Source organism: Pan troglodytes, chromosome 5 (assembly GCF_028858775.2).
Source record: "Pan troglodytes isolate AG18354 chromosome 5, NHGRI_mPanTro3-v2.0_pri, whole genome shotgun sequence".
Taxonomy (NCBI): Eukaryota; Metazoa; Chordata; class Mammalia; order Primates; family Hominidae; genus Pan; species Pan troglodytes.
Genome location: NC_072403.2, coordinates 28,528,795 through 28,551,809, shown reverse-complemented (window position 1 = coordinate 28,551,809; position 23,015 = coordinate 28,528,795). Strand labels below are relative to the sequence as shown.

Genomic DNA, 23,015 nt, shown 5'->3' with positions numbered 1-23,015 from the left:
CATCCATTCAATAGATGTTCACTGAGTTCCTCCTATGTGCTACACCAGGTGCTAAATCTAGGCATACAACAGTGAATAAGAGGAGGCAAGGTTCCCACCATGGTGAATCATGCATGTGGATGTTCATTGAAACTCTAGGAGCACAGGAGATCACCGAGAAGGGGATGCAACTAAAATGCATAAGGATTTAGATGGTGCTTGGTACACAGGATAAACTAGCAAGCAAAAATCTAATAGTGATAATTGCAAAACAGAGAATTAGAATAAGTTGAAATGATGCCAAGTGATCTAATGCACATAAAATATCTCTTTGAAAACTGAATGACATTTTTAAAAAGCTAGCAATGTGAATTATGAATATCAAAGGGGAGGGTAGTAAGAGGCAGAGGGAATGGCTAATGTGAAGACCCTGAAATGGGAGAGAGCCTGGAAGATGATGAGAGAAACAGAGAGGACACATGAGTATCTCCTGCTGGGCTCTGAAAGCCGGGTTAATGCATTGGAGTTTTAGTCCAAATGAGAAGGGAAATTATTAGATGGTTTTAAGCAGGTAAGTGACATTATCTATATTATATATATTTTTACACATCACTCTTGCTGTTGTGTGGATAATTGATTTTGGAAGATTGAAAGCAAGGAGATGCTCTAGGAGCCTATTTCAGTCATCCAGGGAAGCAATGAATGTGTCTTGGTCTAGAAATGATTGGGTTCACTTTATGTCTCTGAGTGAAAAAGAGCAGATTTGCTAATGAATTAAATGTAAAGAAATTTTAAAAAAGGAACAAAGAGAATTCTTAGATTGAGAGAGCAATGTGGACAGTATAGCAATTCATGAGATGCAGAAAGATATAAAAGAACAAGATACTTGAGTTTTTCAGAAACACTTATGTTTGATAATGTTTTGTTCTCCAATTACAATGTTAATTGATGTCTTCTTTCTCCAACTACAATGGAAGCTACTTGAAGAAAAAGACCACAGCTCCTATCAACAAACATTTTGTTTCTTCTACCCTATTTTTCCCAGGTTTTTGATATGACAATCTGAAATGAAGAAGTGTTTATTGAATGACTGAATAAATGAAAGAATATGTTTTTATGTAGAAAATAAGGCACTGTGTTTCTGCTGCTTAATCTTACTGTGTTCCCTCAGACCATTAATCTCTACCATGAAGTACTTGGTCTTTATTCACTGAAATGGCAATAAAGACAAGTTGTAGCTCTTCCCCACACTTTTAGAAAAAGAAATATGAGAAACAAAAGAAAATTTCTTTCAACAGGCTTTTCCAAGAGAGCAAATTTGCCCTAGTAGAGGCTATTGAGCATCCAAGAGCTATTTGACTCCAAAAGAATGAATATGGAGTCATTCACATTCCACATTCCATAAGTACGTTATGCTAGATATCATCTGCATGTGATTTAAACCTCACAGCATCCCAAAAGGGAGACGAAATGATAAAGATGATGATGATGATGATGATGATGATGATGACTGCCATTTCATAGATGTGGAAATCGAAGTTTTAGAAGAGGAAGTGACTTGCATAAGGTCATTTAACTAATAAGGGACATGCATAGTCAGGACTCAAACCTGACAAGTCAGTGTTCATAGCTTTTGCTTTTCCACACTAAGGTTTCCAGTGACAGATATTAATAAGACTTATATCTGAGCACCTGAGACCTATGAAAGTCCTAATCACGACTTCACTGGCATTCAATCATTTTTCTCCAGGTTTCACAAATGAGCAGATCAAGGGTTCTCCAGGAAGACCTGCCATGCATAGACACCTCTACATTAGTGCAGTCAAGGATCAGGAAACCCCTTTCTAATTTGAGCAACACACATATGAAGGTAAGGAAGCGGAGTCAAAAGTGCTGTCAGATACTTTTTTCTCCACTAAAATTAAACCCAGAACATTGAGGTGGTTGGCCCAAGGCCTTAAAGTCTGTGGTCCAATAATATAGCTGTGTATCCTTTATCCCAAATGCCTATGTTAGTCATGAGCCTCTTTGCCCATAAGAGGATATGTAGAGGCAGGAGAGAAGTCAGGTTAAGGTACTTAATAAATGGTTCCCCATGAAATTTTCTTCCTCTATCCAACAAACTGGAAAATAAGCTTTTTTTTCCTTTTCATTGATGATGCAGCACGATGTTATGGAAAAAAGATTTTTAAGAAAACCTACAACAAATTTACTCTTACTCCATTATCTTCCTTTCCTGAATCTGCCACACTGGCTGCCCTTATTTTTTAATTTATGACAGTTCAACCCAACCCATCCTACACACACAGATACATGCACATCATTCACTTTTATGACATCACATAAACAAGGAAATAGTCCAGGCAACTTGGATTAATTTTGGGAATGGTATTGGCATTGAAGGAACCTTCTGGGTGAGGGGTTCTTACTCTTTATTGTGCCATGAAGCCCTTTTCAGTCTGGCGATTTCTACTGATCCCCTTCCCCAAATAATGTTTTTAAATTCATAAAATACATAGAATGAAGAAGAAAGCCAATTATACTGAAATTAAATTTCAAAATATAAGAAAAAAGTTAACAATGTAGTAATTAGCATTAATTATTTACTGATATGTTAAACAAAGAGATTTAGCAGTTGCTCTAATAACTACCATAATTTTCAAGTGGTGATGATCCTAAATAATCTTTAGAGTTATGTATAACAACCATAAGATGTCGTGAAAAATTTCTGTGATTCATATTGGTAACAAAATTATAGGCACCTGTAATATGTAGTTTGTCTACATTCAAAAATGAAATAAGTACTAAATTCTGTTATTGGATCACAAAACTATTAATTTTTACACATCCAGGGTCAATATTTAGGTTAAAAATTCATGTTTTAGCCTCAAAGTATTGGAGTCCTCCTACAACACTAGGAAGATCGTAAGTTAACTTACATATATCTGAACTTTGCAGTCTTCAAAGGGAGTAAGTACTGTTACCTATTTCCCAAACAGGAATAATCCGATGTCCTGCCGCAAAGTGTCTTCAGCCAATTTAGACAAGAACAACTCTTAAATTATTTCTGGTGGAGAAAGTTAATCACTGAACAATTTGAGGTGAATGGAAGTTAGCTATTCCTCTACAACCTTTTACCAGGTTATAATGAAAGTAAGTTTTCAGCCAAGTTCTGCTACAAATATTGAATATATTAAACTTTTTATGTGCAATCAAACCTGAAATAATTACACAAAATCTCACCTTCTGCCTGTGTAGATGCTGCAACCACCACCCTACATGAAAGTTTCACTCAAAATAGATATTAAAACATTCTGGAGGTGGGAAACTGTGACTTTTATCATACCAAGCAATCGAGAACCAGCCACAGAGCCTTTAAGGAATCAAGCATCAGGGCCATCCTTGAGAAAGCTGGTTTTGAGTCTCCCTGAATTCCTACATGCTGTCCATGCAAGTCCTTGTAATATCAACAAAAAGATTTTAGCTAAGTCACATCTCTGAGACAATTTTCATGTCATCTAATCAGTCAGAGTGCAGTTCTACCAGTCTTGCTAAATAACAGGCCACAAGGACACTGAACAAATCCATGTCTGACATTCACTATGCTAATTAGCATATCCTCAGGTGCTGTTTAAGATATGGGGCTTTTAGTAGCCACCCTTAGAATTAGCCTTCCTCATATAATGCTAGCTACCACCATTGGAGTGTGGATTCTTGATCAGAGAAAGTGACTGGCCCTAGAATTGAAGTTCAAACTAAGTAGCACATGCTTTATATTGCATAGTATGTGTCAAAGTATTTGGAAGTAAATTATTATAGACACCATAATAGTCTCTCATTCACTTTGAATACAGCAAGTGCAACACTTTAATAAGTTCCTGATATGGTTTGGCTGTGTCCCCACTCAAATCTCACCTTAAATTGTAATAATCCCCACATGTCAAGGGTGAGGCCAGGTAGAGATAATTGAATCATAGGGGGCAGTTTCCCCCATCTGCTCTTGTGGTAGTGAATAAGTCTCACGAGATCTGATGGTTTTATACATGGGAACTCCCCTGCACAAGCTCCCTTGCCTGCCGCCATGTAAGTCATAACTTTGCTCCTCATTCGCCTTCCACCATGATTGTGAGGCAGTCCCAGCCATGTGAAACTGTGAGTCAATTAAACCTCCTACCTTTATAAATTACCCAGTCTTGGGTATGTCTTTATTGGCAGCATGAGAACAGACTAGTACAGTTCCCTCCTCAGGTGTTTCTGGATGCATGACTGAATGTTCACATGTCCCCAGATCTGCCATGTTGTCATTTTTACCTCAATTGACCATCACTGAACCGTGATGTATTTTCTCTTATCTCCCCCCATCATTCCCTCTGTCCAATCACTAATGCTTTAAAAACACTGGATTCAATTTCAGGATTGAAATAAAATTCTGCTTTAATAAACTCTTTAGTTTCTATTAATTATCTTAAATTGTCTTGTTTAGTAAGAACTCAATATATTAAAGTGCAAGTTATTTATGTATTAGTTTAGTTGTGTCCTTTTGGTTCCTTACAAGGAAGGAAATTAAAAAGGTAACATTAATTCAAGTTATTATGAAAAAGTCTAAATGTTTTTTATACAGGAAGCAGTAAAATGCATTAATTGTACAGGAACTAGAAAATATATGCTAGTGGCACTCACGAGTTATTACAGTCTAATTGTAGTTAATTTTATTCTCTGGGACAACTAATCTCTCGATAACATTTGCAGCAATTGATTAAAATCCACTCCTTGCTAAAATCAAGGTCTTTAGGTAATTGATGTGCTAATAGACCTGCAATTATTTGAGACTGTGCTTCCTCACAGAGAGCAAGTCAAGGAATGGATAAAGTCCAAATAATGTACCTATTTTGCAACAGAAGCTATGATAATTGCCAGGAGACAGCCTGCTTATCAGTTGTGAGAGGTTTTCATCCTTCATTAATATGTAGTTCAGTTGGACATCAGAAAAACTGGCCCCCATGGGAATATTCTCCGAATCTCCCATTATCTCATTTTCCATACACTTGGCTTGACCCACTTTTTATCTACATTCGCAGAAAGATCTGGCTTTTCACATATGAGCTTTCTAAACAATCAGCTAGCCGTGAACCTGCGTCTCCAAAGCTCCATGCAGTGTCAGCTGCTGTAAATTTGGACAAGTGTGTACACCAATCAAATATTAGTTTAAATATTCCAGACTAAATATTTTAAAAGTAGACAAAATAAATATCCCAAATTGCTAAGCTGTGAGTTTTCCATTCTGTGGCTTGTGCCCTCATGTGCTTACTGTGCAAGGCTCTCAGTTGGGGCTACACATCTTTAATGTATTCAGGCATCTGAGAGAGCCACACAACAACTCCAGATTTGTTGCACATCAGGCTGAGCTCTCTACTGAGTCTAAACTTACCCACAGAAAGATTGGGAGCAATGCTTTTAAAATTCCATTAGTGAAACAAGAACCGTTTTCTTCTATCCTGGCCAGACATGATCCAGGTGGCTAAAAGAATTGCTGTTTGCGACCAATTTTCTTTTGTTCTGGGGCTTGCGAGGGAATGTCTAAGTGGGACACAATTCTTTGCAGCCTCTGCTCTCTTTCTTTGCTCTCATAAAGAATATTCTTGTCCCTGAGTTTATAATTGAAGTTCACTAAAAATGACTCTTTACAATTATAATAGGAGGGATAAATGGGTTTATCTTTCCACTTCATCCTCATTATGGCTCAAAACAAATATCCAGTGTGGTCAATTGTAGATAAGTAACAAGAAAAACACAGCTGTTCAAGTAAAACACAGTTTCCAGGTACTACAATAATGGTTAATATATATGATGGTGCTCACTACTCCCAGGCTCTGTGCTGAGTGCTTCACTCATACCATGTCATTTAATTCTTACAATTAAATGTAAGTACTATTTCACTTAGATGACATCCTAACAAGTACTGTTATTCTACCCATTTTACAGTTGAGTCCACTGAGGAAGGAAAAAGTTAGCTTCACTTGACTAAGTTCCCACATGGATTAAGCAGCAGACCCCAGACCAAGACCAGAAAGCAATCCACTCTTTGATGAGAACATACTTGGATATGACCTATGCTATTTTGAATGAAATTTAGCAAGGAAAACTGTCCATCAATCATTTTAACCAAGTTCACCTTTTGTTGCCATTTAAGTTTAATTTTGTCCCAGGAAATTCATAGTGAGTGATTGTGATTACATTTTCCTCATTTTCATGCCTCTGACATTCTTGTTGAAGATGCTAATCTTGTATAAAGCTGTCTTTGGAGTTGATGATGCTGCCACTTCTCACTCCTATGGGAAATGGAGAGATGTGGTGCATAAAATAGAATAAAATGTATTAGAGGAAAATAAAACTGCTAATAAGAGTAATCACTGTAATAGATTTTAAAATCATTTTAAATCTAGTTTTAATTACCTAAATCCATCTCAGAATTACTACTGATGTGATGATAAATTCATAAATTCTGTGCAAATTGAAAACAGAAACTACATTGTTTATTAAAATACTACTTTACTACCCCATCTCTATATTATCATATATGTAAATTTACGCATGTATACATAAATTATACATTTATACATATAAACTTGAATTTATCAGAACTACTCAATTTCATCTCCTGGTTAATAATTTAGTATGCATTAACCTTCAGTATTCACATCAAGATACATTCTCCTCTCAAACATGATAAAACGAAAGCGTTCTAAGATTATACAGAGTGTGTTTTCTAAACAAAATTCGCTTCTCGTTTTAGAAAGTTGATGTCATCAAGGCATCACCATCAAATTTAACTTCTCTACTTTTCTTTAGATAAAAATAGAGAAGAAAGCTTTCTAAGTGTGTCAGTCTAAGAAAAACTTTAATTAGAATCTCTGGCTGTTGTTTAGGTTGCATTCTACAACTTATTTCAGCTTGACAGTAGGCAGGAGACTTCCCATTCAATTTTAGGTAGAAGCCAGAATAAAAAGTGCTTTAGAAAAAGAAAAAACTGGTTTCTGTTGTCCTAATTCCCTTCTGCCCATAAAACGAATCTATGCAGGATATTTGCAATAGCATCTCAAACCCACCTGGCTCTTCTGTATTTCTTACTTGAAGACATCAGATGGCTGACTCCACAGGAGCCTGTGGTGGATCAGAGTGGAAAACTGCAACCTGAGAGGATTGAGGGAAACCTTGCAGAGCCCCTGGGGTAGTGGTCAGGTTGGAGGTTTCACAAACTCTAAATGAGAGTTGTCTTTATTTTGCTGCTCAAATCTGGTGGGCTTTCTTGCCAATGAGTTTGCTATGGACTCAAAACATTGTTATTTTGCCTGAACAATCTCTGTGGTTAATGGTTGTTGTTAGATATTGCATGAACCTTGGGTTTGAAACTCAAGATAGACTCCTGTGGATTCTCAATTTTCCTTTTAGTTAAGAGCAGAAGACCTTCAATTTATCCAGATCTGTGGCTGAGCTGTCAAAATGCCTGGTCTGAAAATGGATAGGCCTATGGCCAGGAACTTGCTGACAAGGAAACCTATAGTTGCAGGGCTCAAAACTTCTCAGATGATAGGCTATGGGAAGAAGTCAGAGGGTTCATTCAGAAGCTCCAGCTACAGATAGAAAACGCTACTCACGAAGAGGTAGATCAACCTTCTAACTGATGTCATTGTCTCCACTGGAGTAATCGTCCTCAAATGCAGTATCAATCACGCTACTCCCTTGCTGAAGATATTCAGTAACCAGACCCACTCTTAACATATTGCAGGGCCTGGGGCAAGAGTACAGATGGATACCCACAACATAGAGTTAAATCTATACAAACTATAAATCAATATAATAAGCTGATAAACAGAATATGTCCCCCTTCTGTGAAAAATATGCCTCCATACTGAAAAAATCTCAACATACATGTAAAGCTATGCTTGTTGCAGGAATGTGGTTAGGGACAAAGTAAAAATAACTAAACTGTATTATTGTACATTTCTGAGTATTCTTTTTAGAGTCTGATGATGTTAAAATGAAAAGTAAGTCACAAAAATGTATTTGTGATTATATATTCTGTAATATCAATTTTAGAAAAATTACTAATTATGTCATGTTGAAGACGTGTATATAATTAATGTTCTAGAGATAATAACAATATAAAAGATTGAAAGTATTCAAAGTATACAAAAATGGAATATATTTTCATTGAAGATGTAAATTAAATGTAAAAAAGTTATTGTTCATATTTTCAAAATCTTTTCTTTCAAAATATTCAAAATTGCCTATAAAATTAAAAGGCAAAAGACAAATCATTATAAATCAAAATATTAAATAAAATATTTCAAAGTAAAGTTTAAATTTTTATAATGTTTAAGAATTAAATCTTTTGATATAAATAAAGCCATTTTATCATTCAACATAAAATTTTGTAGTTTTATGTATATATATATTTATGCATATATTGCATGTGTATGTGTAGGGATATATATACAGAGAGAGAGAAGGAAATATTTTGAGTAATTATAAATATTTAACAGTGTAAAATATTTCTTAATCTTCATATGCAAAGTTTGGAAATACCACCCTAATTCTTGTCTCCTTTTTTCTACAAACTAGAACGTGAAGGGAAACAAGTAAATGGACCTCTTTTTGACCTGTTTGGAAATTGTTCTTAGTTACGCGAGAATGCACTTCAGGCATGTTATCTGAGAATTGGTGATCAGTTAATATAAATTTTTAAAAATGTTAAATTCTCTCCACTTTTTCCCTCTTACGTTCTTCCTATTTTCGAAGCAGTGTCCATTTCCAGGGCTGGCAGTGGCATACACATAGACCCTCACAGCATGCGGACCTCATTCCCTCTATACACAGTGCCAGAGATGTAGAGAAGTGTTTGCCCGGGGACTAAATGTTAGTCACAAAAGCTGATGCTTGAAATGATGTGTTGAACTGGGCCAGCAATAAGTACTAAAACCTGAGTACAGATAGAAGTGGCCTTGTATTCTTTCATAACATTTTCTCCTCTTGAGACTATGAAATGCAGGCCTTTTTAAGCATGAGTCCCAGAGCAAGGGCCCCTGGAGCATGAGGCTAAGAGCAATTATGTCAATAGCTACCCTAGTCTTTACTATAAAACCCATATATTTTAAACACAACATAGAAAGTAAGACTCAATGGACAAACTCTCTCTCTTTTTTTTTTCCATTTGATGCTTTCCTCATTCTCACACCTTCTCTCTAGCAAAAGGGAAGTGCTTTTATTATTATCCTTGCTTTCTCTTACATTTGGTGCTTTGAAAACATTCATCCCTTTGCTTTGAAACCCTTTCACTTCACCCCTCCCTGATGGATTGGTCATTAAAGACTCAAATCAGACATTACACATTACTGTTTCTGGGAAGCTTCCCTGTCTGACCAACCTGGATTAGGGTTCCTTCAGGATACTCCTACAGCACCCTCTGAGCCTCCTTCCACCACAGAATTACACTCAGTTGTAGTGTTCTGCCTGCTAATAAGAAAACCTCTTCTAATTAAGAGCCTGTTAAGGGCAGAAGCTGAATTTTATTTGATGTTTGTCATCCCTCCACCTAGTACATTGCCAGCTGATACATCATTGATGGTTCGTAATAATCTGATAAAAGAATAAACTATTAAATAAGCAAAGGCACTTAACTGTGTCAGATTGTCACCAATATACAGATGTTATCAACTCTGTCTATATTCATCTGTTTGTCTCCAGAGAGCAAAACGCACTTGCTATGGAGTAGCACCTATGCCCTGATCAAATCCAACCAAGGCCCTGGGATGTCCCTCTAGAACACACAGAAATCCTCAGACACATATCTTGTTCAAGCTCTTCATGGGCCATCAACAAATACACTCCCCTCAATATACACAGACCTCCTTTCAAATAAAAGCCTAGCTGGATGGCATCAAGTCTTGCATATATTCGACTTACTCCTTATAAGCCTCAATTTCTTCCTTTTGTCACCACGTGTGTGAAAAGACAGCTGATGCTGGCATTCCATGCAGAGTTTTCAAAAAGGTCAACTAGCATTCAGATTTCTGTTGGTGAAATTCATTCCTTCTCTTTCAAAAATTTAATGAGAAAGGACAGCTTTGTGAAAGGGAGGAGCAAGAACAATATTGCTTAAATAAATTGGAATTTGCACTTTGATTACCCTGCAGTTTCTGCCATACTTTGCTGGAAATGCTCCCTGTGGTGCAGGTTTTCTCTGGAGTGACATCACCTTATGAAGCCATCCTCCATATAATTATTTCCATCCATATTTGTAGAGGACATAGCAAGAACGTTCAGCAAAGAATACTTGATACATGTAGAAAAATTTAAAACTGTGGAGTCACCAGAAGCCCCATTAAAAGGCAAATGATAGATATTAATGCATGCCTCTGACTCCAAAGGAGGTATTTCATATTCATATTAGAAAAAAAGTCTCTTTCAAACAATGAGACAGCAAATATCCTATGCCGTGAAATAACAAACAGCGTGCATAGTTTCCGCTGCTTTTCTTGGAATAACACTTATAAAAGGTGTAGCATAAAGGCAGTAGGCATATTTTAGTCCACATCATCAAATTTAAATCCTTGTGGAACTTAGGCTCTGTCAATGCTAATACCAAGTATTGAGATTTTAAAATTTTATTTTGGCTACCCTTGTTTCCCCTTTTGATGAACTTGATTATTCATTTTAGACTATGGATTTTTAAATCCATTTTAATAAAAGCAAAAACACTAATACATAAAAGTATTAATTTTCTCACATATCAAAATAGCTCACTGAAAGACAGCATTTTTTTTTGATAATTTAAATAAAATTTTAAATGTGAAAGCTGTGGATGGGCTTTCCTGACAATTTGTGATTTACTCAGGCTGACTTTACCCATGGGGGAGACTGCAGCCTCCCACTGCTGTGAGTTAAAGGGCATGAGCAGGCTCTTTGTCTCTTGGAAAATAAAAGCTTCTACCATCTGCTCACTGAGGCTTTGATTTTGTTTTAAATGTAGAAAAACATGCATTTAACACTGCAGTTAGCGATAAGGTTCAAACTCATTCATTCATGCATTCATTCATTCAACACAACCACTCAGGGAAAGAAAAGGGTATTGGATATGAGATTAAATTCCTCACTTAATAAAACAGAAATGTAAATTTTTTTCTTTATAACCACTGTTTTCAAATCAGCTCCAAAAAATCAATCTTGCTTCCTTGTCCATTAATGTGATCTCAGTCAGATTCCATGATTTTTCAACTATAATCATTTGTGCAAAAGTCCCAGCTGACTTCACTCAGTTTAAAATTTAAGTCTACAAGCTCTATAAGTCTCTTTTGCTTTCCCTTGTCCAACATGATTCTCAACCTTGACAACCACAACTGCCTTCTCTCTCCTCTCTCTTCTCTCTTCTGGGCTCTGGCACCTCTGGATTGCAGCCCAGGAGGATGACTAGGACAGAAGGCAACAGGTCCTCTTATGGTGCCACTATCAGTCATCTTCAAGCTATTGCCAAAATCCCATATTGCAGGCAAATCAATACTTTTCATTTCAGGTGAGGGGAGAACACTGTGCCCTTCCAAAGGCCCTGCAGAGGTATTGTTGCCTATGCGGCCCATGGGCATCAGTATCACCTTTTCCCACCACCCTTCCTTGGCTCAGAACCTGCCATAATACACTCTCAGTATCTTAAAACTGTGGTCTCCTCACGGGGCAGGCTGACCACCTGCCTTCACAGTTCTCCCTGATGTCCTCCAACTCCCAGGGACACATATCAGATTCTCTCAAGCATGAGCTTCAATGACGTCTATTTCAGCTGCTCAAAGATCTTATTTTTATACATATATATACATTCTTAGATGCACAGTTTTATTCTGAATAACATATTTAATAAAATCTCAAATGTGAAATGGGGTCAACATTGCATATCTATATAAACAATAGGTCCTGGCCTGTATTGTATCACGTAGCCATCTAAACCAAAGGGCAAATACCCACCTACCTCCCCCCAGTTTATGCTGTGGAGAAACTGCCATTACAGCCAGATTTGTCTGGATGTGAGACACTCTTGGGGCTGAGCTTTCAGGGTTTATAGTGTGCTTTCATTTTCACGTGGCATTAATCAAGTTGACCTTCTATGATAACACTGTCAAGAGCTGTCAGATACATACATTTTCACTTTTCTCACATTTCTCGTTACCTCACTTGAAATTTGTAACAGTAAGTGGTAGCAACTTGTTCCATTTCTCAAAATTGGAAACTAAGTTCTGACCTCACTGGTAGGAGAATGAAATATCTCTTTTAAAATATTTTACATTTTCTGTTGTATCTAAAGAGTGACTCGCCCAACTCTGTAAGGAAAGCAAGGTCACTTTGCCCTCACGGTGATGTTTTCTACTCACTAGCATTAAGCCAAAGAGAAACTTGTCACCCCTTAGAGGTCACTATGAGAAACCAGAAATGCTGACTGTCATGGAAAACTCTATTGCTGGGATTTGAGTAATAGGTTATCCCAGTTGTGAAATAAAGCTCTGTTTGCCAGAAAAGAAACCATTACATTAAACGAGACTGCCTTGCTCAATACTTTCAGTATAGCAGGAACATTAGGCTATTGAGGTTAAAGATGTATGTTTCATACCATCACAAGAATAAGAGCCCTTACTGGCCTGTTTGAACAGAAGGGGTTTTAAATAAGTCACTCACACCTTCAGCCTTCATGAATCTTAGGCTTCGTCTGCACATGTTTAAAGAAACTTAACACTTCTTTAATTAGACATTGTAAATCATATTGACCAGGAGGCAAGTAAGACATAGATTGTGGGTTAGTGTTTTCAAATTTGGTTTAAATCATTACACTTTCTTCATTTTTCAATGGGCATCACAGCCACACTCATAATCCATCCTTAGATCTCACTAAATAGGCCTCTTCACTAATGCAAAAATAGTCAAATGTTGAGCTTTTAAAATATTTCCTGTGAAGTTATAAATGTTAATCTACAGCTTTCAGAAATTCTCATACATTTCCAATGTAAATTTATAACTTGCCACCACAAAAAAAGAAAACAAAAACTTTTAACCGTTACCATCTTAGAAATGAAGGTGGAAGAATTTATCATAAACCTAGTATTAGCTAAACACTTGTAATTATGCACGTGTACAGAAATATGTCCTTCTCGAATAACAGGGCATAATTTTACATAAAAATACCTCTGTGGCTGATTCTTTAAGATTCATTGATTACTCAATGAATGTTTCCAGCAAGTTTACCTGAAAATGCTGGTAGAGTCAGTTAACAAAGGAGACACAGGGCAGAGAAACAGCTGAGTTGCTCACTATCAGGGAGAACTGGACCTAGCCCGGGGTCAGAATCACTTCCAAACTATACAAATTCTGATCATTTTCCTTGGTTCCAAAAATACTCTCCATACTTTTTTCACTTTTTTAAATGATAATTTCACTTTTATTCTCTTTATATTTAGCTTCAACTTTCGTTTAACTGGTCATGAACTAAAGGAAAAACAAAAAGATTTCACGTGGTTGATAATACATTCTATATGCTAGAAAAAAAACAAAGGTATATTTATGGTTATGATAGTAAAGGCTAATTCAAAAATTTATTGATTAACCTTTCTGTGCATATTTACATTAAACTGCAATTTGATTCCAGTCCAGCCATACTTAAATTCCAGATACATTATGTTCGCATATCAATGAATAGATCAAAAAACTGAACAAAGTTTGATTTTTAATACAAGAAGAGCTTATAAGGTACATAGACATTGTCAAATGAAAGTATAAACAATTCATAAAGGTGTTAGTGATTCTACTTTGTCTACCTTAATCTTCAGCTCTGGAATTCATGGAGTGAAATTACTAATTGAGATGATCACATATTACCTTAACACGTTGTTCAAGGTGGGGCATCCATTAATTTGCTGTGGCACCAGTGTTCTGTGGTTACACTGCTAAAATGATTTTTGTTTTCCTGAAATAGCATCCCTGTCTATTTCTGGCAAGCCCACTTTTAAAGCAGGGTCCAGTGGCTAATCAGTGTTAATACCTTGTGTAGAGACAATAAAAAAACCTCTGAAATGGGATTGTAGGTAAGGTAAAACTGTTTTACAGGTCTAGATGCTGCCTCCTTGATAAGGAAACCAACACTAAGAAGTCATAGAAATGTGCCTCCCTGAGAAGTGTTTCTTGTGTGTGCAAGATTAGGCAATTCTCTATTGATTAATTTCCTCAGTAAAATAAAGTTGCTGACTTTGAAATGCCATAAGCAATATCCTTTTCATTTAATCAGTTATTAATTAATTCATTAGGCATTTATTCTGTGCCTACTAAGCACCAGCCCATATACAGCATTAAATGTTAGGAGTTTATTTCAATCTATAGCTATACCCATGTATCTGAAAGAGACAGAAGACCAGAAGATTCATCTAATATTTGATGCATTTTATCAGGCTTCAGGAGCACAGCGGGGAACCAAGGTCTTTGGTGACTGACTGCATGTATAATGAGCAGGGCAGCAAGGTTAAAAAGACAGCCACACAGCTACAATGAATTCAGCAAACTACATCTCACTAACACATTTGGTTTAAAAAAATTTTTTTTATGAATTCTGAGCTACCTTGAATCAGTACCAGGCTCCTTCTAATTACTAACAATGACAAGTCTGCCCTCTCAGTTGAAGCTGGATGCCCCAGGCATCTTTATAGCAAAACCAACAAATGATTGGAATACCGTGATTTAAACTCAAAACCAAAGCACAGTTGGAGATTTTTTACAAGGCTGCTGTCTTATATCTAGGGTTTGTGAGATCATAGAGGATGCAGAAGGACAACCCAAGGTCAAATCTACATCTCATATACAAAAAATAAACTGGTTCCCTAATCCATTTGCCGTAGCTCACAATCTAGAGAACAATACAGGATGAATAGTAGGGTCTCTTGCACAAAGACCACGCTAGTGACCTCCAGTGCCCTGCTATGAATAATGGCCATTATTAGGGGGAGGCGGTGGCGGCAGCAGCAATATACTACTGTCTGTCCCCTGAGCCAAACTGGGGAAAGTGCAGAGAGAGCAGCCCTGCAGATATATGGTACACTAATTATTTTTGTGATATAATTCTTGGGGGCATCTATTCATTTTAACAGCTAAAATAGTCCTCCAAGAATAAAGAGGCACCTTGTCATCAACCATCTCTGACGTAGTCTTTCTTTGTTGTTGTTTTTTCAAAATTGATAAATCGGTATCCATCCTGGTCCTACAGGATCAGAAAAAAGGATTCACCAATATGCAGCTTCTTGGAGGAGGTTCCCTTCCACTCTGGGTGATAACACATATGGCAGGCTATGACTCCGTGTGACGGTCTGGGAATCATTGCAGCCCAGCATTTTTCAGCTGTTCATTATTCTTTATATTTAACCCTGAGGGACTCTCTTTAACAAGTTCATGGGGTGACCACAATCAAAGGGCCAGAGGTTTATTCTCTTGCATGGTATAGTATTTGTAGAGTTGATACAGGTGATGTTTTTTCTGAGGAGGCAAGGGTGGGACAAGAGAAAGTAGAATATGTTTTGGTTTTGTGTTTTTTATTCCACACTGAGCACTTGGAAGGTAAAATATCATTGTAATTATTCTCTCTCTTTTTTAAATCCACGGAGTCAAAAATATTATAGTATACCTGCACTGAATTCCATCTGCTTGGCATTCAAACATTTATAATAACATGACTAAAATAAAATATCAACATGACTTAACTATATTGATTATATATTTAATCAATATAAATGAACGATACTTTGTGACATGCTCTGCTCTGTCAACTACGTAGTCATGTTGACAGTCACAAGAAATATTAGAGGGTGGATACTCAGCTACTTTAGTAATTAATGTGGCTCGAACAGCTCCGATGTGTGTCCATTCTTTTTTCTGCCTCACCACGGGACTTTAGTGTAGATTTTTTTCAAGGCTGTGACATTCAGTCCTAACGGCAATGCCTGCTCACAGGTGAGCAGTTGGTAGGAATGCTAACAAAGTAGAAATAGCAAAACTATGGGTTTTCTCTGCATTGTGAAAGAAGGCTTTTAGCTTATCCTACATGAATCTCTTTACACAGTCTGCACTATCATTCCAACCCAGGCTTCAATTATTTATCTAAAATATTGGCATTTCAAGTTATATTTTACAAAAACCCAGGACTTCACAAGGCCTCTACTTGGAAGTCTGGATAGCATATCGAGAACACAGTAGATTTATATCTATTATACCAATTCTAAAGTCTGGCTCCTGTCATCAAACAACAATTCAGATTCTGGACGAGAAAAAAAAAAAATGGAGAAGGCTTCCAAAGCCTAAAATGATTTAAGAATGACAATAAATGTAATAGGGAAGTATCTCTATATGATTTAAGAAAAACTTGACCTTGAAAGGAATTGCAAAATAGAAATTTGTCTTTAGAATATTCCCCACCTGCACATACATACTTCCCTTGCTATGCATACTCCAATGTCAACCACTCTGTTTGCATTTAAAAGTGAGTGACATCAGCTATAAAGATGGGAATGGGGCAGGTGTTCAGGCAAATATGTCTACTCTGCAAAGCTTAAACTGTAGCATGCAATAACAACATGCCTCATGAATACTCCGTGACATCCAGCTCATTGGCATCCAGCTACTACTAGGACTCCTGTCTCACGGGAAACTTATCTCACATGTGCACATGCTCTCAGGATGCTGAGGTATGCTGTTAACATGTGCCTAAATTGTGACTTCATTACATTAAGTTAGTCAATAAAAACAGATGATGATTTGTGACGCGCTCTGCTAGGTATTGCAGAAGATTCAGAAAAACAAATTTCATGGTCCCTGTGGTTGAGTATTTTCTATTTGAGGAATTAAATGCATGCAAAATGGTAAATAAAATAAAGGTCAAATATGGTCTATATCACAATGCAAAAGATGCCACACAGGTATATATAATAAACTGGTACCAAGCAATGGCTTTCATTTCAGATGTTATAGGATTCATGTCTCTCTCTTGGCTGGGAGGTGTGCCACTAGCAATAATTTATAAATAGTAAAGTATTTGAGATTGTGGATTATTTCTATTTTACCAATTATAATGATTCAAGGTAATCTTTATAAGGATGCCACTCTGTTTACTTACTTTCTCATGTGATGACTTACGGAGGAGGGAAAGAGAAAGCCCCAGGTGTTCACATAAACTTGGCCACCATTCTTACTGCTGTGTTTGAAATTGCACCACCTCCGCCTACTACTCTCTAGCCATTGCTTTGTTTTTTCCAATGGCATTTACATCTTTCTAACATCAACATAATTTCCTTATTTATTAAGTTTATTTCTAATTGCCTTTTTCCATCTGCTAAAATGGAAGCACCAAAAAGCCAGGAACTTTATTTATATTGTTTAGTAATGTATCTCAAGCCCCTAGAAGAGCATGTGGCACATAGTAAACATTCAGTAAGTGAGTGCTGTTATTATTGTTGATGCTGCACACACAGAGAAATGTTTACTGGTATGAAAGTGTCCGGGATCTTTTTCTACGCATTAAAAAGATGGAGAACCACTAGTACAGGCAATAGAGCTATAAACTCACAGTACTGCAGAAATACTTTGTTCTACCAAAATGGTTGAATTTGAAATGAGCCACACACTTCCTAAGAGCAGTCTAATATACAAAGTTTAATTTTAACATAATTGAAAATATATATTCCTCACTTATTCTCTGTCACACTCTGATATGATCACATTCTGAAATGGTCTCATTTATTCATTGTCTGTCTGTCTTTCCCATGAAATATGGGCTTCAGGAGGGTAGGTAGCTTCTCTGCCTCATTCACTGCTCTGTCCCCATCCTCACAGTAGGCCCTCCTGCAATGCAGGCACACCCCCTTCCTTGTGGCAATGCTTTCTCCTCCAGTTTTCACATCTAACAACCTCCAAAATATGTGGAAGCAAAGTTATTATGTTTCTAATAGTTCAGCAGATTTTAACTTTTAAAAAAAATGAGATTCATAAAATAGGACAGTTATCTTTGTCTTTTCCTATTTCTGCTTTTCTTTTAAAAGGCTTATTGAGGCACTATCATCAAAGTATTCATTGACTAAAATCAGTGTGATGTCCCAACATCTAAGGGTAAAAACAAGGACAGAAAACAGGTGGAAAAAAAAGAATGGCAGTTGATGGGAATGCAGCCTAGACTGAAATACAGATGTGCTGAGGGTGGGTGTGTGGAGAGACTGCACCAAAAAGAGAACTAATGATTGACAAATTCTGAGCACCAGAAGAATCACAAGTGAAAGGTGGAAAGCAGGTCTTGTTGACATGTGAAGAGTAGGAAGAAAGGAGCTGAGCTGAACATATTTTTTAATGAAATGCTAAGTAGATCACCAACAGAGGTGGATAATGACTGTGATGAAGAGTTGGCCAGGGTGTGAAAAAAAAAAGAGAAAGAAAAATTAAGTGACGCTTGGTAAATCACAGGAGGATGTAAAACCAGAGAGAACTTCTGGAAAGAATGGTCAAACCCTTGTAATACTCCAATGCCTTTTAGTAATCGAGTTGGGCAGCTCATTAAAATTATGTGTGAAAGGAAAGGTACATTAGAAAAAAAGGCCAGGAAGCCAAGAAATAACTAGAGCAATATAATTACTATTTCTATAGTTGGAAAAAAATCAGGAATAATACAAAGCGTTCAAGGAGACACATTTAGGAAATGTCCCCTGGAAAACAGTGAATGGATCCTAGGGAAATAACAGGAGGAATAAAACCGGCCACAGGAAGGATGAGTCATGCCAAGAAAGAGGAATCTTTAAAACCGGATGTGTCTGTATAAAGTAGCTCAGCTACCAGTGAGGGAATTTAAGAAGATATTGAAGAGCAATATGAATAATTGGGAGGATAAGATTTTTAGCTCCTCTCTGCGTATGGACAGACTAAATTTAGAATTATCATATATATATATATATATATCAAAATGAGGGAGCTGCTTGCATCTGGCAAAGGCCTCCAGTGTTTTCTAAATAAAGGTGATAAGTTGGGCTGCAATATATGAAATGGTAACATTAGTTCTCTGGATATACATGGAAGGGATTGGAATTAACATGTACATAGTGCCTATTTTGTGCTGGATACTATGCTTGATATTTTAACATACATGAGCACATTTGCTTCTCACAACAAAGCTGTCACATGAAAGTCATTATCACAGCTTTTAGTTCAAGGAAACTGAGATCACATAGCTCTTAAATAGTGGAGCCCAGGATTTAAATCTAAGATTGGATGACTCCAAAGCCAGAAACCACCAAGATGCTTCCTATATTAAAGGAAGTTGATGATAAAATATCAGAATATTAAAGAGAAAAATCACTAAAGCAGATGAATGTTGTGTTTGACATGCATATTCACACTCAGATTCAGAGGGCAAACTTGGATAATTTGATTTATCCTCCTTAGGCTTCAGCATTGCTAAGGTCTGCTACTTTGTGAGACCAACACCTATTTATAACAAAATAATCTTGTTTAATCAACGGTACAACGTGAGTGAAAAACAATCTTTGGCTCCCCTTACCATGTTTTACTAGGCATGACAAGACTCCTCAAACTTTCCTCTTGGGGCTGGAGTAAGGGTGGGTGAGCCCCAGGATTTAGCCATGCATTCATTCATTTTCTTATTAGCAACCATTTATTGAGTGCTTAATATATATATGCACCAGGCACTTGGTTTAAATAAGCAAAATGATACAGTCCTCTCCATACAGAATGTACAATCTATTACTTCATAAAAACCAATAAATGGATAACTATAGGTGAGTGCAGTAGATAACTATAAAGGTAAAACCAAGGTCTTACGGGAACACATTAAAGTGATACCTCATTTTGACATAGTACTTCAGGGAAAGTACTATGACACAGTACTTCTACATCAAGAAGAAGAAGAGAAGAGAGCTATAAGCTTTCTAAGCAGAAGGAAGAGCCTTCTCAAATTGATTTAAAAAAAAAAAACAAGAGGGAAGAAAAGGGCACTCACCAAATGACTCACAGTTCTTGGACAATGACCACACATCAGGCCAATAAAGTAGGATAAATTTGTTTTTCTTTGGTCCCCATGCAACGGCTTGGCCATTCTATGACTAGGGCTGCCCTTGGTCAACATATGCCCCAAGCTGCCTCTGGCCATCAGAGCCTTTTGCTATGATCTTCTCTGTGTATCCTCTGGCATTCTCAAGACCATTTCAGTGAAATTGAAGTTTACATGTAAAAACAGATTGCATAGAGAAAATCGCCTGCTGTCAGAATTACTCTGGAAAATCACTTAGAATGTCTCTATTTTAGATATCTCAAGGTTTAATACAGTCAGTTTTTTCACCAGTAGTGGAAAAGATAACTATTTATATTCAAGACAGATAATTGGCTTATAAGATTCAGGCCAACCATATTGTGGGGTGAACAGATCCCCTTCCTTCAAAGATATTACATTCTGAGAAGTGTCTACAGCAAATGAGGTGTCTACATGACAAGAGGCTGAGAGAATGGCAGATACAAGTTCCTTTTGGCATACTTACTCTTTATTATTGTAAATTTTTGGCTGAATGGTGAATACATGGCTTCTGCCTGGAAGCAAGCAGGATGCTCCCTTGTCTACCTGGGGCTCAAATGCACTATAGAAGGTTAAACTACAAGTGACCCAGATGGAGGGAAGATCTAGATAAAATAAATAGCATTACCTTGACATTAAAAGGGAAATTTCTCTGGGTCTGTAAGAACTGTCAGTGTCATCAAGTCACCTAATCTAGCCAGCTACGACACAGACAGAAAATCACCCCAACTCACACTTGCCATTAGTATACTGGCCAGTTTACCCTGCCTCTCTGCTTTCAGAATCGGAATGTGTTCAATATCACATGACTTTTACTCCAGCACCACGATTATAAGGAATATTTGACAACAGACCTTCGAGCATTTAGAACTTATCTATTGTGTGCTTATTGTGACATGTTTGGGAAGTGGGAGTAAATATTAATGAAACACATTTCCTTTATCCTCCAGTCTAGTGGAAGAGCAAGCAATACACAAGAAATTAGAACACCATCAGTGCAAGTATAGGGCTCTACAGGAACACAAATGGATGTGTCTTACCTTGAGCCAGGCTCAGAAGATGGAGGCAATTCTTTCAAAATGCAGGGAGCTGCATGAGTCTGTAGCATGAACAGCAGTTTTTGTTTGACAAGTGTTGATGATGAAGTGAATAGAAGATGCCTGTGTGCCCTGAATACATACTATATTTTCAGGAAAAGTAAAATGTAGGTATGATCCACAAAGAAGAGTCTGCACCTCTGATGAGAATCTACAGAGCAGCTGAAAGCTCAATCCTGCCTGAAAGAAAAAGAAAACAGAAAAATTGACAGCCCTCAATGGCATCTCAATCCCTTGCTGGAGTAACGTTTGTGTGAAATACCAAATACTTTGAAAACCTTATAGGAAATAGTATGCTAAATGTGTCTGCAAATCACTGGCAATATCACAAGCATACATTTACATGCAACTTTTAAACAAGATCTTCCAAACACTCATGGACACGTTCGGACTACTGACAACACAGCATCAGCAAAAGGTTGAGCAGCACCCTTGGTTCAGTTAAGTAACCAGTCATTGATCAGTATATTTTGTCACTGAGGCACACGTTATTCAGACGAAAACAAAAACAGCACTGGAATTATTGGGAATTTTCAATAATCAAAGAAAATATTAAAAGCAGCACATTTTTCAGTCCACACAAAAACATCTCTTGGCCACCAAAGCATATAAATGGGGTATAATACCCAGGAAAACAGGGCTGAGAATATAGATTTTCTCCATAGTTCCTTTTATTAGGTTTAACTGTATTTAGTAACTCAGTGTATCATTCATTAGATGTAGTACTAGTTGGACTATCTTTTTTTTTAAGCTTCTTGCTTGCTAATTGTGATCCATGCCGAATTTCTTGGAAGTGATTTTTTAATTTTAGATTCAGGGGATCCGTGTGTAGGTTTGTTACATGGATACGTTGCATAATGGTGAGGTTTGGGTTTCCAGTATCGGATTACTGTTTTCACTTCAATACCATCATCATCAAGAAGGCAAATGTGTGTGTCAAGTCCTAGTAAACAACTATTTCTATCCCCAATATTAGAAGCACAAAAAGAGGAAAGAAATAGTGCAAAGAAATAGACACAAATGGTAGTAATTTCATTTTCTATACTTCACATTATTGAATCATTTCAGAAGATGTGCCTCCATAAAACCCTTATCAGAATCATATGCCCGCCTGCGGCGAAAATACCAATCCATATTCAAACTTCCTATAGTCACATCCAACTTGAAAAATATTCAATGTGCAGTTGTCCTTATCATTTTACCAAGTCATTTAAAGACAAAACAATTGTCAGGTGCTGCCCCAAATGATATTGTTTAAACACCCACTAGCAACATCTATTAATATATTTTTTGCCTTACGGATTTCTAAATGTTTGCTTCAAAATAGTAGGGGAGAATAAGTACTCCCATTGTATTCAGTAGAAAGTTTTATTCAATGGGAAGCAATAAAATATAATGAAACAAAGCACCTATGATTCAGAATGAGAAAGACCTGCTTTTGAATCTTGGCTTTGTCATTTACTAGTTGTATGACCTTGGGAAAATTGTTTAACATCTCTGAACCCCAGCTCCCTGAGCTCTAAAACAGAGGTATTAGTACCTACCTAATTAGGTAGTTGTATTAATAAAGACATCACACGTAAAACATACTGTACTTCCTGGCTCACTTCAGAGACTCAGTAATAGCTACTATCATGATTTCTTGTTATTAATACTAAAACGGCTTTTATTGACTTCTGATTTCATCGTTAGTGCTTTTCTAAATGTGCCCTTCAGGAGAAAGAGCGCGGGTTCTGGACTAGTAAAACCTGTGTTTGAATACTGAATGTTCTGTGGAATGCAGGAAAGGCCACTTAACCTCT

General features: G+C 36.9%; 1 protein-coding gene across 5 annotated transcripts in view; it reads right to left on the bottom strand.

Moving 5' to 3' along the window:
- HDGFL1 (HDGF like 1) overlaps window positions 1–23,015 on the bottom strand; it is a 266,586-nt gene that overhangs the window by 16,053 nt on the left and 227,518 nt on the right. For 2 of the 5 annotated variants that reach the window (XR_001718160.3, XR_001718162.3), the window contains exon 5: window positions 21,157–21,393. The gene's annotated coding sequence lies outside the window, so the exon portion shown is untranslated. Of the gene's footprint in view, window positions 1–1,339; window positions 6,309–6,432; window positions 6,482–21,156; window positions 21,394–23,015 lie in introns of those variants that run through there. The other 3 variants (XR_001718159.3, XR_001718158.3, XR_008548379.2) reach the window with 3 other exon arrangements.